General features: G+C 42.7%; 1 pseudogene; it reads left to right on the forward strand.

Moving 5' to 3' along the window:
- The first annotated feature begins 1971 nt into the window (after positions 1 to 1971).
- On the forward strand, positions 1972 to 7985 carry LOC118650496 (annotated as a pseudogene).
- The last annotated feature ends 8200 nt before the right edge of the window (positions 7986 to 16185 follow it).

The raw sequence follows: 16185 nt of genomic DNA on the forward strand, positions 1-16185 counted from the left end.
GATTTCTTGTGTGTTTCCCTGGACGGTGTGGCTCAGTTCATTGAGTGTCGTCCCACGAACCAAGAGGTTGCCAGTTCAATTCCCAGCCAGGGGACATGCCCAGGTTGTGGGCTTTATCCCTGGTGCAGGGTGTGCAGGAGGCAACCAATCGATGTATCCCTCTCACATCAATGTTTCTCTCTCTCTTTCTACCTCTCCCTTCCTCTCTCTCTAAAATTTATAAAAACATATTTTTTAAAAAATATTGCTTGTGAAAATTCCAACAAGATAAATTTGAAAAAAGACTGCATAATTGATTTGATCAATTGCTATTCTTGTGTGTTTATGCAAGTAATCAGACCAAATTAAAGCTGTACTTAATACAGTCTTTTATAAAATAAGGGCAATTTTAGGGGAAAATGTATTTCAATTGAAATCACAATGCCCAATTGTGAATATTAGACTCCACTGCAGTTAAGTCTTCAAAATTTTGTTTTTAAGACTATGTCCATGTATGCCATACAGATCTTAGCACCTGATGACATCACCAGAGATGTTCAAACTCTAAACTGTCAGCGCAATCTATCAAATTGTCACTGCTTGCTTTCATTCCAGCAAAAGCCTTGCATCTGAAGTCTTATTAACTGGTTTATGATTTGCTGTGTTCATTAACCTTTGTATTCTGTGTGTGTTCTTCCTGCTCTCTTCATAGAATATATGCCTATGTCATTATTTATCTGATTGCTTGTTCACACAGTATAAGCTTCAGTTTCTCACAGGGGACATCTTAGAACATTCTCTTAGCTTATTTTAAGTTAGGTCTGGTAGAAAAAAAGAGCTTTCAGATAGATATAACGCACCTTCTACCAGGAAGCCACTACTCCAACCTAAGCTGGAACACTGTAGAGTTAGTTTTTCCCTTTATCACATGGGTTTTTACCTCTTACCAGACCTTTAGTTGCTATAAGTCTCCTCATTCTTGAATTATGCATTTTAACCTTCTTGCCAAGTTTGTCACCTCTAGAATACAACAAGAATGCAAGCTTGTCTAGCAGCACCATACTCTAGACACCATCATCTTCTAGACACCATCATCCTCTAGACACCATCATCCTCTTCTAGACCAGTAATGGTGAACTTATGATACACGTGTCAGAGGTGACATGCGAACTCATTTTTTTGGTTGATTTTTCTTTGTTAAATGGCATTTAAATATATAAAATAAATATAAAAAATATACATCTTTGTTTTACTATGGTTGCAAATATCAAAAAATGTCTATATGTGACACAGCACCAGAGTTAAGTTAGGGTTTTTCAAAATGCTGACACGCCGAGCTCAAAAGGTTCGCCATCACTGCTCTAGACATTGCCTATGCTGCCTCCGAGGGACAGTAGACTGACCTGGACTTTACGAAATCCATATTCCCTGCATAAAGACTCCCATTCCACTTTTCTCCTTCTTTCTCTGGAAGATAGTGAGAACCTTTAACCCTTGCAATAGTCAAGACTATGCCCCTCTGACAGCATGAAGCAGTTACAAGAAGATGAAGAACTTGTGTTCTGTAAATGGAGGGAGGGGGTTGTTACTGTTGTAATTAGCTAGTTATTAATATTAAAAATAGGAAGAGGGCAAAGGGAAACCCAGACATTATAAACATGTTCATCTGGGCAGCTTTGCCAGGAAGCTGCAGTTTCACACTCCACAGGGAAACATGAGTCCATTCCCTGCAAATCACTGGAGGAAAGGCTCCAACAAAAGGGAGATGGCCATTTGCGTAGTGAAGATCCTTGTCTTTCAGTCTAACTTGGAACAAATTGGCTGGGGTGAGTGACTGGGGTGGAGGACAGAGCCTCTGCAAGCCTATGAAAACTTGGAATTCACAAACCCAAGACAAAGAAATTCTCTCTCTTGTTCATCTTGTTTTCCTCCTCCTTCCTTGCATTTGCCCGTGCACTAGCCTGAAAGGTGGCCCTAAAAGCTGCATGGCCCATGGCCATGCAGACCCTACATGCAACAAACTGCAGCTGGGAACACAAGCTAAGTGAGACCGATGCTAAACTGGACTTTGCAAATATGGAGCAAGAACTCTGGACACTGGTTTTAATCCTAGTTCATCTGAAGAGGGGCTTTTTCCTTGGTTGGATGGAGGGAGATAGGACTTAGGAAATGCAGGGGTTTAATTCTACAGAAATGACACTTTCCATGATACATCATCCTCCCATGTGGGCCTCCAAAATTTCTTATTCCACTGGCATCCCAAGAAGCCCACTTCCACTAGCAATAGGTGGGAACATGGAGGACACCCCACCAACAACATTCCCTTCCCCTACTTCCTTTAGATACACTCAGAAGACTTTCCTCTTTACTAAGTGCCATCTTTCTACCAGCTGCTGAATGGTGGCCTTAGTGGGCATGGGCAGCATGCTGCGGAGTAGAATGGAGTATGGTCCTAGGAGCACAGCAGGAGCTTATTTTTTTGGCCTTTTGTTCTCCTTCCAAATAATGAATAGAAATCTGGTCTTAAGTCTTTGACAAACTAAACTGAGGTCCCTACCAACTTTGGAGGATACATAGACAAGGCATAATTGTCCAGTTATTCTATGTCAGCAAAAACTTTCAATGGCCCTCCCACCTGTTTAACATGCTTTCTTTCCCTTTGCCAAACATGTGCTGCAATTTTTGACCTGTGTATTCTTTAAGACTTTATCTAAATCATTTCTTTTTGCAAGTTTGTCCAGGTTCCTAGTTAATATCAATGTCTCCTTTAACTTATTATTTGATGAGCTTTGACTCTTTATTACAGTGTGATATTAGTATGAATCTATATCTATAACATCATCTAGATCTAGATCTATGTCTGCATTTCTTATGTTATTATTTCATTTTACTATATTACTATAAGATTATGTTTACCTTTAATTTGTGCAGCACAGTGCCTTGCATACAGTATTTGTCAGACTGGATTGAAAATCAAATAAGCTGAAATTGTTCATTGTCTCATTACTTAGTCCTTCCAGTTGGCAAATGTATTGGGTTCTGAGAAGCTCGTGATTGATTACTAGTTGTACTGATTCAAGCTTAGGCTATCCATATTCAATTTGGACATATTCCAAATTTAATGAATGATGCCATACTGCCAGATTTCACATTGCAAAGTGAGTTTGATTAAATTATATTAAATATATAGAATTTTTTATGTAGACTGCTTCAAATTTACTTACTTTGCGGCCTTGATTTACTTGATTTGTGGGCCCATATGTTCAGTCTTATTCACTAGTTTATGATTTGCTGATTTCATTAACCTTTGCATTTTGTGTTCTTCAGATTTCAGAGGCTGAAGTAATGTTTTTTTTCTTTTACTGCTGTCTTTCTATATGAACATTAACAAGTTACTTGTAATCCCTGTGCAAAACAAAAACAATAGTGTATTACTTGTAGCCTAGCAATTTCTCAAAATTATTATGTGATTATGTTTATAGAGTCTTTTATCTTTGTTCAGTGGATAAAAGCTATGTGACAAACAAATAAACAAAAATAACAGCATTAGTGTTATTATTAAGGCAATATATACTGGAGCAGGGGGCAAGAACTATGCTGAAGGCCAGGGAAGTGGATGTAGCCTCTCCTGTCCTGGACCTACTAGAGCTAAGGACCTGAGGAAGCTGAAGAGACTGCAGATATGTGGATGAGACAGGAGTGTCCTTGATTGGAACTTTCTGTGCCTCCTCAACTTGTGTGACATTTTCCTTCACCAGGTTAGGGGTGTTTTCTGCCATTATTTCTTTAAACATGTTCTTTGTTTCTTGCTCACATTTTTTAATGAAAATTCTAAACAAAGTGGGAATAGAGGAATCATACCTCAACATAATAAGAGCCATAAATGACAAACCTTCAGCCAGTATCATACTCAATAGGCAAATTCAAAGAGAGCCACACCTAGAGAAATCGTAATTAAAATGGCAAACGTTAAAGACAAAGAAAGACTCTTAAAAGCAGAGAGAGAGAGAGAGAGAGAGAGAGAGAGAGAGAGAGAGAGAGAGAGATGAAATTACCTACAAAAGAGGTCCCTACAAAAGAATGTCAGCTGTCTTTTCAACAGAAACACTTCAGGCCAGAAGGAATTGGCATAAATTATTCAAAATAATGAAAAGCAAGGGCTTGAATCCACTCTGTATTAAGCAAGGTTATCACTTAAAATTGATGGTGAAATTAAAAGCTTTCTGAACCAAAAATTTTTAAAAAATGGTTAAAAGAGTACATTGCCACAAAACCATCAATGCAAGAAATATTAAAGTGACTGATTTGAAAACAAGAGAAAAAGAAGAGAGAGATGATCATAGGCATAAAGTAAATAAAAATGTCAATAAATAAATATCTTTCAATAATAACTTTAAATGTAAATGGATTAACTGCTCCATTCTAAAGACATAGCATGACTGAAAGGATAAGAAAATATGACCCATATGTGCTGTCTACAAGAGGCACACCTCAGAACAAAAGATACACAGAGACTGAAAGTGAAGAGATGGAAAAAAAGATTTCATACAAATAAAAACGAAAAAAGAAAAAAAACGAACTCAGGTAACAATACTCATATCTGACAAAATAGACTTCAAAACAAAGGCCATAACAAGAAACAAAGAAGGCCACTACATAGTACTAAAGGGGATTGTTTAAAAAGAAAATTTAACCCTTGTAAACATATATGCACCCAATACAGAAGCATCCTATATAATAAAAGCCCAGCGACCTAAATGGTGGAACAACCAGAATGACCAGAGACCAAGGTGATCAGGCAGGCAGGTAAGTGGTTAGGGGTGATCAGGCAAGCAGGCCAGTGGTTAGGGGCAATTAGGCAGGCAGGCGAGCAGTTAGGGACAATCAGGCAGGCAGGCGAGAGGTTAGAGATGATCAGGCAGGCAGATGAGTGGTTAAGGGCAATCAGGCAGGCAGGCAGGAAGGTGAGTTAGGAGCCAGTGGTTCCGGATTGTGGGAGGGGGAAGGCTGGGCTGAGGGACCCCCTCCCATGAACAAATTTCATGCACTGGGACTCTATAATAATAAAAGCATATTATGCTAATTAGACTGGATGTCTTTCCAGATGAAGCCAGGGCTATGAAGGAAGCCTGGGTCCCAGGTGCCTGCTGGCGGCTGGAGGGAAGTTCAGGTCCCGTGTGCCAGTGGGAAGCCAGTACTGGCAGTTGGGGGAAGGAAGGCCTACTCTTGCACCAGTATCTACACTAATAAAAGAGAAACATGCAAATTAACCATCACTCTGCCACTCCTCTACACCCACCAGCCAGTCAGGAGCTAGTATGCAAATTAACCCAACTAAGATGTAGGCGGCCATGGAGCTGGAGCGAGCAGGAGGCTTGGGTTGCCCCCAGTGATGGAGGAAGCCAAGCTTCCTGCCTGCCCTGGCCGGCCCTGGGCTCCCTCAAGGCTACAAAGTTTCAATTATGAAGATAAATAAATCCCAAATACCTGCTTCCAGCTGGCCTGGCCTCCACTCAAGTAGGCGCTGAAAAAATAAAAGGAAAAAAGGAGAGGCTGGGAGCTTGGGTCACCAGGGGGCATGACCAGCCTGAAAACAGCCCTCAGCCCTTCACCTAGGCTGGCCAGGCACCCCAGTGGGACCCCACCCTGATCCGGGACACCCTTCAGGGCAAACCAGCCAGCCTCCACCTGTGCACCAGGCCTCTATCTATACTAATAAAAGGGTAATATGCTAATTAGACTGGGAAACCTTCCACGAGACCTTCCAGACATTCTTCTGGACAAAGCCATGGTGGCAGGGCTGAGGTAGAGGTGATTAGAGGCCAAGAGGGGAGGGCAGTTGTGGGTGATCAGGCCAGGATGGGACGGCAGTTGTGGGTGATCAGGCTGATGGGGAGTGGGGCCATTGGGGGTAAGCAGACCAGCAAGGGGCCAGTTGGGAGTGAGCAGGCCATCAGTGGGGGTCAGTTGGAGGTGATCAGGACAGCGGGAGGGGGCGCAATTTGGAGTGAGAAGGCCAGCATGGGAGCAGTTGGGGGAAAGCAGGCCAGTAGGGAGGGAAGGGGGGGTGAGCAGGCCAGCAGGGGGGCAGTTGGGGGCGAGCAGGCTGGCATGCAGAGTGGTTAGGGGCAATCAGGCAGGCAGGCAGGCAGGCAGGTGAGTGGTTAGGAGCCAGCAGTCCTGGATTGTGAGAGGGATGTCCGACTGCCAGTTTAGGCCCGATCCCTGTAAACTGGCAGTCGGACATCCTTTGAGGAGTCCCAGATTGGAGAGGGTGCAGGCCGGGCTGAGGGACACCCCCACCCTATGCACCAATTTTGTGCACTGGGCCACTAGTATGTATATATATCCTATCTAATAAAAGGGTAATATGCAAATTAACCATCACTCTGATACAAATATTGTGCCCATAGCCACAAGATGGCGGCACCCAGTCTCCTCAGGCCCACTAGAGTCCCCAGTCCTTTCAGCCGGAACTGATTACTATGGCAAGTGGACCAAGAAGGTTTTCAGCAAGTGTGAGAAGCAAGCCTTGACGGGCGCAGGGCCACTGCCCCCCGGGGAGGCCCTCGGAGTTCTGTTCTGAAATCTCAGGCACCCACTCCAGCGGGGGTTGGGGAGAAAGCGCCCCTGCTGCCCACCCAGTGCCAGGTCCCTGGTTAAGGAAGCGAGTCCAAGTCGTAGCCACAAGACCTGGTGGGGCTATCTCACCCCAGACCATCCTGGCTGAGCACCTCTGGGATCACCGGTGGAGCGGGTGTAAGTTGAACATTTTAATGAAAATGTGACGCCTGCACCCACCCCACTGTGTCCTGATCCCAGCAAGGAGAGGGCAGCAGGATCGGAGGTGCAGCCTCAGGACCCCGTTAGGAGGCACCAGGGCTCAGGAGGGGCTGGGAGCAACCTGCAGGCGTGCTACAAGGAAGAGGTGCTGAAGCGCCAAGACACTGAGGACCGGCTGCTGGAGGCACACAAAGGTGCAGACGAGGCGGCTCTTGCCAGCACTGAGCTCGAAAAGCGCATCGACAGCCTGATGGACGAAATCGCCTTTCTGAAGAAGATGCATGAAGAGGAGCTCGCCCAGCTGCTGGCACAGATCCAGTATGCTCTGATCTCTGTGAGGATGGACGTGTTTTCCAAGCCCGACCTCTCTGCGGAGCTCAAGGACATCCGCGCCCAGTAAGAGAAGCTGGCTGCCAAGAACTTGCAGAATGCCGAAGAATGGTTCAAGAGCCGCTTCACGGTGCTGACCGAGAGAGCTGCCAAGAACACCGAAGCGATGTGCTCAGCCAAGGATGAGGTATCAGAGAGCCGCCGCCTGTTCAAGGCCAAGACCCTGAAGATGGAAGCATGCCGGGACATGAACTAAGTGCTGGAAAAGCAGCTGCAAGAGCTGGAGGATAAGCAGAACGCCTATAGTGCTATGCAGAACACAATCAACAAAATAGAAAATGAGTTGAGAACTGCAAAGAGTGAAATGGCACAATATTTAAAAGAATACCAGGACCTCCTCAATGTGAAGATGGCTTTGGACATTGACATTGCAGCTTACAGGAAACTCTTGGAAGGTGAGGAGACCGGCTCAGTTTCACCAGCGTGGGAAGCATAGCCAGCAGCTACTCCCAGAGTTCCCAGGTCTTTGGCCCATCTGCCTACCGTGGTTTACAGACCAGGTCCTACTTGATGTCAGCTCGATCCTTCCCTTCTTAATACACCAGCCATGTCCAGGAGGAGCAGATCGAAATAGAGGAGACCATTGAAGCTGCAAAAGCCGAGGAAGCTAAGGATGAACCCTCCTCTGAAGGAGAAGCTGAAGAGGAGGAGAAGGAGAAGGAAGAGGCTGAGGAAGAGGAAGGAGAGGTAGAGGAAGAAGGTGTCAAGGAAGAATTTGAGGACACAAAGGAGGAAGAAGGAGGTGAGGTGAAGGAGAAGATGCCTAAGAAGCTGAAAATGAGAAGAAAGAGGAAGGTGCTGGGGAGGAGCAAGCAATCAAGAAGAAAGATTGAGCCCCCCTTTCCTTAATTATTTCAGGAATAATCCTCCTGAAACCAGGTCAACCCTGTCACCAACCAAGCAGTTGAGTTCCCGATACTATATGAATGAAGAAGTCAATATATGTAACATTCTGAGGCGACTCAGGTTGGACATTAAATGTTGTGCTATGACTTTTCTCCTTATGCAGAGTATCTGTTTGCTTGCAGAGTGGCTTTTTGGCTTGCTGCCAGCCTGTGCATGGTACACTCTTATGAGTTCAGGATCTATGGCAATGTGAATAATTCAGATGTTTACAATAAAAACACATGAATAGATGAATTCACTAATGTTAATGTTAAACTTCATGGAAAAAAATAGTCCTTTGAATCTTTGGTGGTTAGAAATTAAAGACCTCAAATCATGTGCAATAAACATTAAATAAAGTTACACTGAATGACAAAAAAAGAAAAAATACATCAGGGGCCAGGAAATATTCAAAGAACTGGGGAACCATTCCCAAATCAGGAAAGGAAGTCACAGGGTGTATATTATTGCTATAAATACAAAGAAAGAAAATTACTGGCCAATATACCTGTGAACACAGATGCTAGAATATTAACAAATCATATCAAACAATACATTAAAGAGACTATACACCAGGATCAATTGGGATTTATTCCAGGAATCAAAGGCTGGTACAATATTTGCAAATCAATAAATGTGATACAGCACATAAGCAAAATGAAAGATCAAAATCACATGATCATATCAATAGATGCAGAAAAAGCATTCAACAAAATTCAGCACCCATTTCGATGAAAACTCTAAACAAAGTGGGAATCGAGGAATCATACCTCAATGTAATAAAAGCCATAAATGACAAACCTACAGCCAACATCATACTCAGTGGGAAAACCCCAAAGTGTTTCCCTTGAGAACAGCAACAAGACAAGGATGTCCACTTTCACCACTCTTATTCAACATATCACTTGAAGTCCTAGCCATGGCAATCAAACAAGAACTGATAAAAGGCATCCAAATTAGAAAATATGTCTTCAATGAGCACTCACCAGAGTGACCTTTTGTACCAGGACTCCTAACCAGCCCCCAGGAACCAGCATCCCAGGATTTGGCTTCAGACCCCTGTAGTGAGTGCAAACATGGGACCCTTGGGCCCCAACCCTACCCCAGGCCCTAGAACCATGCTGCCAGTCTGATCCAGAGCCACTCAGCACCTGCTCCACCCTGAGCTCTGGGACCTGTTGCTAGGGAAACCTGAAGCAACCCATTGTGCACCCCACTCTGGGCCACAGGAAAATGAGGACTATGTGACCCAGAGCAACCCACACCTGCTCCACCTTGGTCCCTGGGACAGTCTGACTGGGGTTATCTACAGCAATCCAGCATGAACCCCACTCTGGGCCACAAGAGAGCATTGCCAGGGTGGCCCAGAGCAATCTGGTGTGCTCAGCCAGAGGCCAAAGGATTGCACTGAAAATATGCTGCCAGGGAGACATAAGATGCCACCCTACCATGGGTGCTGAGACCACACAGTAAATTGCATGAAATAGGGCTCTGGGTCCCCACAGGGAGTCACACACCAGAGAAACTGCACACACATCCACAACCCCGAACATCTGAAGCAGACAACTAAGGAACCAGATCCATAGGAAGAGGGAATATAACTCAGAGAACAGTCAATAAAGGCATGAGATTCAAGGCAGACCTAGCCTCTGGTCTAAAAATTTCTGGACCATTTGCCTTCAACTTCTCAAACCTCAAGCATGGTGCTCAGGGTCAGAAAGTGATGGCAAAAATGGGGAGACAAAGAAATAAACCCCCAAGGAAATAAAAGGCTGAATCACCAGAAAAAAAATTAAATGAAGTGGAGGCAAGCAATATGCCAGAGAAAGAATTCAGAGTAAGGGTCATAAAGTTCTTAAACTGGCAGGATGAGAAAATCAACAACATATGTAAGAGTCAAGGAGAATGAAGAATGTTATAGAAGCAATAAAAACACAATGGAAGATTAAAACAGTAGACTAGAAGCAGTGGAGGAATGAATCAGTGAGATAGAAAACAGCAGAAAACACACCCAATCTGAAGAGCAACTGGAGAAAAAAAAATTAAAAGCAGGACAAGAGTTTAAGGGACCTTTGGGACAACATGAAATAAAGCAATATCCATATAATAGGAGCTCCAGAAAGTCAAGAAGAGGAGAAAGGAATAGAAAACCTATTTGAGGAAATAATGACAGAAAACTTCCAAGATTTGGGGAAGAAAAAAATCACACAAGCACAGAGAGTCCTGACAAGATGAACCCTAAAAGACCCACACCAAGACACATCATAATTACAATGGAAAACGTTAATTACAAAGAAAGAATATGAAGAGCTGCAAAAGAGAGGTATGAAGTTACCTGCAGGAGTCTCCCATCTATATTAATAAAAGGGTAATATGCCAATTAGACCAGGTAGACAGGACATCTTTTGGTTGTCCTTCCAGACAAAGCCACGGTGGTGGGGGCTGAAGCAGAGGTGGTTAGGGGCAATCAGGCCCTCAGGGTGTGGGAAGAGCTCAGGAGATTTATCTCAGTGCAGTGGCAGATGCAATGGTGTGAGCGCACTCCGCCTATACAAGCTTCCTCGGCACACCAGGAAGTGGCAGCGCCCGCCTGAGTAAGCCCCCTAGAGCCCCTACATAGTACCTTATCTTTCCTACCATTGGTTGTCCTAAGGATGGTGTAAACTTCTGATCGGTCCAAAAAGTTATATATGTTGCTGCACTTAAACAATAAACTCAGACTGCGTCTTGAAACCATCTCCGGAGTCGGGCATGCTTCATTAGGACTCTGTCGGCCTCACCCCCGCGGGACCCCCTGCCTCATCAGGGTAGCAGTTAGGAGTGATGAGGTCGGCAGGGAAGAGCAGTTAGGGGTGATCAGGCAGACAGGCAGATGAGCGGTTAGGAGCCAGCGGTCCTGGATTGCAAAAAAAGTGTCCTGGATTGGAGTGGGTGCAGGCTGGACTGAGGGACACCCTCCTTCTGCCCCATGCACAAATTTTGTGCACCAGGCCTCTAGTTAGATTATAAAATGATTTCTCAACAGTACACATCAGGGAAGATGGGAATGGGATGAAGTTATGCAAAGCAAGGGACTGAATCCAAGAATACTCTATCCAGACAGGCTATCAATCAAAATTCAAAGTGAAATCAGGAGGTTCACAGACAAAAATAAGTCTAAGGAGTTTATTACCATCAAGCCAGCAATGGAAGAAATGCTAAAAGGACTGTTGTAACAAGAATAGAAAGGAAAGAAGGAACATATGCATAAAGAATAAAAATGGCTACAAACAAGTACCTATCAATAATAACCTTTAAAAGAAATGGATTAAATATTTCAATAAAAAAAACATAGGGTGGCTGAATGGGTTAGAAAATTATATATATATTGTCTACAAGAGCCACACCTCAAAACAAAGGACTCACACAGACTGAAAGTGAAAGGATGGAAAAATATTTTTAGGCAAACAATAATGAAAAGAAAGCTGGTGTAGCAATACTTATAACTAATAAAATAGACTTCAAAATGAAGGCTCTAACAAGAGATAAGGAAGGCCACTTCATAATACTAAAGGGACTGATACAAGAAGAGGATATAACTAGTAAACATATATGCACCCAATACAGAGAGCACACAAATACATAAAAAAAAAACTTCTGGAAGATATCAAGGGAAAGATCAACAGAAATACAATCATAGTAGAAAACTTTGATACCCCATTGACATTACTGGATAAATCTTCTAGACAAAAAATCAACAAGGAAACAGCAGTCCTAAACTACTCACTAGATCAGATGGAATTAATTGACATCTTCAGTACATTTCACCCCATAACTACAGAATATACTTTCTTCTTGAGTGCACATGAAACATTTTCAAAGATAGACCATGTATTAGGACACTAGCTAAGTCTCTTAAAATTCAAGAAGATAGAAATCATATTAAGTATCTCCTCAGATCACAATGTTATAAAATTAGAAATTAACTACAATAAAAACAATAAAAAAATCAAACACTTGGAGGCTAAATAGCATGCTATTAAAAAATGATTGGGTTACCAAAGAGATCAAAGAGGAAATAAAAAACATCCTGGAAACAAATGACAATGACAACAAAACAATTCAAAATCTATGGTACACAGGGAAAGCAGTCTTGAGAGGGAAGTTCATAGCACTACAGATCTACCTCAAAAACAAGAACTGGTAATAAATTATCTAACGTGATGACTAAAAATTAAAAGAGCAACAAGAAAAGCCCAGAGTAAGCAGAAGGAAGTAAATAATAAATATCAGGGTGGAAATACATGACATAGAGACCAAAATACAAAAGAGCAATAAAACCAAGAGCTGTTTATTTAAAAGGATAAACAACATTAACGAACCTCTAGCCAGGCTCACCAAGAAACAAAGAAGGAGGACCCAAATATACAAAATCAGAAATGAAAGAGGTGAAATTACAACCAACCCCACAGACATACAAAGTATTATAAAAAATTACTATGAACAACTCTACTCCAATAAGCTGGAAATCCTAGGAGAAATGGACATATTCCTACAAAAATACAATCTTCCAAAACCCAATCAGGAAGAATAAGAAAACCTAAATAGGCTTATAACTACTGATGAAAATGAAGCAGTAATCAAAAAACGTCCAGCAAACAAAAGCCCTGGTCGAGACTGCTTCACAGAGTAGTTTTACCACACATTCAAAGAACTAAAACCTATTCTCCTCAAACTATTCTAAAAAATTCAAGAGAAAGGCACACTTCCAATCTATTACTATGAAGCCAGCATTACCCTAATCTCAAAATCAGATAAAGACACTACAAAGAAAGAGAATTACAGGCCAATATCCTTGATTAACATAGATGCTAAAATCCTCAACAGAATCCTAGCAAATTGGGTCAAGCATTACATTAAAAGATCATACACCATGACCAAGTGGGATTTATTCTGGGGATTCAAGGATGGTACAATGTCCACAAATCAATAAACATTATGCTTTACATAAACAAACTGAGAGACAAAAATCACATAATCATACCAATTGATGCAGGAAAAGCATTTGACAAAATCCAACATCCTTTCTTGATAACTACTCCCAGCAAAGTGAGAATAAAGGGATCATACCTCAACATAATAAAGGCCTTATATGCCAAACCTACAGCCAACATCTTACTCAATGGGCAAAAACTAAAACCATTTCCCCTAAGAACAGGAACAAGACAGGGATGCCCACTTTCACCACTCCTGTTTGACATAGTACTGGAAGTGCTAGCCATAATAAATAGACAAGACGAAGAAATAAGATTATCCAAATTGGAAAAAAAGAAGCAAAACTGTCATTATTCACAGATGACATGATATTGTACATAGAAAACTCTAAAAACTTCATAAAAAACTACTAGACTTAATAAATGAATTTGGCAATGTAGCAGGATACAAAATTAACACCCCAAAATCTATGGCTTTTTTATACACCAATTAGAGGACCAATGCACAAATCCGTGCATGGGTAGGGTCCCTAGGCTTGGCCAGCTATCCAGCCAATCTGTGGGGTGACCAGTGGGGCCCCCCGCTGGCACCTGCCTTGGCCAGCTTGGCACTGCCTGCTCACTGGCCCTGCCCCTTGCTGCCACCACCAGTTGCCTACCTCTGTGGAAGGTGACCTGCAGGGTGATTGGGGGGCATCACTGGCCTGCTCGCTGGCTGGTCCCACTCCCTGCCACCATCACTTGTCACTTCCTTCTGTGGGGTGACCAGTGGGGTGGTTGAGGGGTCCCACTGGCACCCACCTTGGCTGACCTGGAGACTGCAGGCTGGGGTCAGCTCCTGTGTTGAGAGTCTGCCCCTGGTGGTCAGTGTGCATTATAGCAACTGATCATTCCCCCGGTAGTTCTGCTGTTTGGTCGATTTGCATATTAGGCTTTTAATATCTCTATCTATCTATCTATCTATCTATCTATCTATCTATCTATCTATCTATCTATCTATCCATCCATCCATCCATCCATCCATCCATCCATCCATCCATCCATCTATCTATCTATCTATCTAAAACACTAATATGCAAATAGACCAAATGGCAGAACAACTGAACTACTGAACAACTGAACAACCAGTTGCTATGACATGCACTGATCACCAGGTGGCGCACGTGGAACATTGTGGGCTTTGGCAGCAAGTGGCAGAGTGTGGAACATGGTGGGCATCAGCTGTGGCAGGATGGTGGAGCAGGTGAGTCAGGTTGCCAGACCAAGGCGGGGCACCAGTCGCTGTCATTGGGACGAGCCTCCGGTGGTTACTGAAAATTCTTTGCTCCCATGCGCAGCAGTCCTGCCTGGTGTTTACACCTGTTGCTGGCACTGGAGCCACCGCTCACACCCACTGCTGGTGCCCAGTGCCGGCCCCAATCCTTTGGTGTCGTCAGTGGGTGCATATGGTGGCTGCTGGCCCCAATTGCCCCTGAGGGCTTCTCCACCTCCCCCTGGTCCTGAGGGAGGATCGGGGCAGCTGTTGCCTCTTGCACCCAAGATTCAATGCAATCCCCATTAAAATACCAATGGCATATTTCACAAACCTAGAACGAACTCTAAAAAAGATCCTAAATAACCACAGCCACCTTGAGAAAGAAGAACAAAGTTAGAGGGATCACAATATCAGATATCAAGCTTTATTACAAAGCCACTGCTCTCAAAACTGCCTGGTACTGGCACAAGAAGAGACAGATAGACCAGTGGAACGGAACAGAGAACCCAGAAATCAACCCATGCCATTATGCTCAATTTATATTTGACCAAGGGGGTAAGAGCATACAATGGAGTCAAGACAGTTTCTTCAACAAGTAGTGTATTTGGAAAACTGGACAGACACATGTAAAAAGATGAAACTAGACCATCAACTTACATCATACATAAAAATAACTCTAAATGGGTAAAAGACTTAAACGTAAGCTATGAAACCATAAAAAATACTCAAAAAATCATAGGCAGTAAAATCTCAGACATCCTATGTGGCAGAATTTTTGTAGATACATCTACTGGGCAAAAGAAACAAAGGAGAAAATAAACAAATAGGACAACTACATCAAACTATATACCTTCTGCACAGCCAAAAAAAAAACCATTAAAAATGAAAATGGAGCCGTAACTGGTTTGGCTCAGTGGATAGAGCGTCGGCCTGTGGACTGAAAGGTCCCAGGTTCGATTCTGGTCAAGGGCATGTACCTTGGTTGGGGGCACATCCCCAGTAGGAGGTGTGCAGGAGGCAGCTGATCAATGTTTCTCTCTCATTGATGTTTCTGACTCTCTATCTCTCTCCCTTCCTCTCTGTAAAAAATCAATAAAAATATATTTTAAAAAAATGAAAATGGAGCCTTCTGTATGGGAGAACATATCCCAATGATACATATGATAAGGGATTAATCTCCAAAATATATAAGGAACTCATACAACTTAATATAAGGAAGATAAACAATCAAATTAATAAATGGACAGGGGATCTGAATAGGCACTCCTCCAAAGAATACAAATGGCTAAGAGACATATGAAAAAATGCTCAAAGTCACTAATCATCAGAGAAATGCAAATTAAAACCACAATGAGTTATCACCTCACACCTGTCAGAATGGCTGCCATCAATAAATGAGCAAACAGCAACTGCTGGTGAGGATGTGTAGGAAACAGAATCTTAATTCACTGCTGGTGGGAATGCAGATTGGTGCAGCCACTAAGGAAAACAGTATGGAGTTTTCTCAAAAAAATTAAAAATGGAATGGCCATTTGACTCAGTGATCTCAGTTCTTGGAATATAGACTAAAAACCCTGAAACACCAATCAGAAGGAATATATTCACCCTTATGCTTATAGCAGCATTATTTACAATAGGTAAGATTTGGAAACAGCCCAAGTGACCATCAGTAGATGAATGGATAAAAAAGCTGTGAGACATTTACACAGTGGAATACTATGCAGCCATAAAAAAGAGGGATATTTTACCATTTGGGACAGCATGGATGGACCTGGAAAATATTACGCTAAGTGAAATAAGCCAATTTGAGAAAGACAAATATCACATGGTTTCATTTATATGTGGAATCTAATGAACAAAATGAACTGAGCAACAAAATAAGCCCCAAAGCATGAAGGCATAGAACAGACTGATGTAGGG

Source organism: Myotis myotis, unplaced genomic scaffold (genome assembly GCF_014108235.1).
Source record: "Myotis myotis isolate mMyoMyo1 unplaced genomic scaffold, mMyoMyo1.p scaffold_m19_p_3, whole genome shotgun sequence".
Taxonomy (NCBI): domain Eukaryota; kingdom Metazoa; phylum Chordata; class Mammalia; order Chiroptera; family Vespertilionidae; genus Myotis; species Myotis myotis.